We start from the raw sequence: 560 nt of genomic DNA, 5'->3' as shown, positions 1-560 counted from the left end.
AGAATAATTATTGCCCCGTCAATAAATGACGTCTAATCGATGTTCTTATTGCCAGAGGAAACAGTAACACCTTCATGAGGTCAGAGGTCAAACTGCTGGACAGAGGATGGACGATCTGCTGAAATATTCCTGCCATCTTCCAGGTTCTTTCAGCAAACAGTTGAGACAGAGATGTTTCTGGTTTCACCCCCTGCTGTTATTCCTGCCATTCAAACTATTCTTAAAGTTTGTTGCTCATGTGACCAAAGCAGCCGAGGAGATGAAAAGTTAAAACTCCAGTTAAAATGTTTTAACCTTTGAACTCAACCACCTCAGGCTGGGTAACCCCAGGTCTGATTAAAAGGTGGAGTCTCTGAGAACGGTTCTTAGAGATGTAGTCGGTGTTTTCATCAAAGCTGAGCTGACTGTCCAGGAACGGCCAGAGGAATTTAGCCACTTTCAACAGGTTGGCCATCCAGAGAAACTGGAGCCACTCAGGTCTCATGTCATGTAATTAACTCCTTAAGAAAATAAAAACGGGAGACCGCGGATGATATAGGAAATAGCGCCCCCTTCACTTC

Source organism: Poecilia reticulata, unplaced genomic scaffold, assembly GCF_000633615.1.
Source record: "Poecilia reticulata strain Guanapo unplaced genomic scaffold, Guppy_female_1.0+MT scaffold_249, whole genome shotgun sequence".
Taxonomy (NCBI): Eukaryota; Metazoa; Chordata; class Actinopteri; order Cyprinodontiformes; family Poeciliidae; genus Poecilia; species Poecilia reticulata.
Note: the sequence above shows the minus strand (reverse complement) of the source record.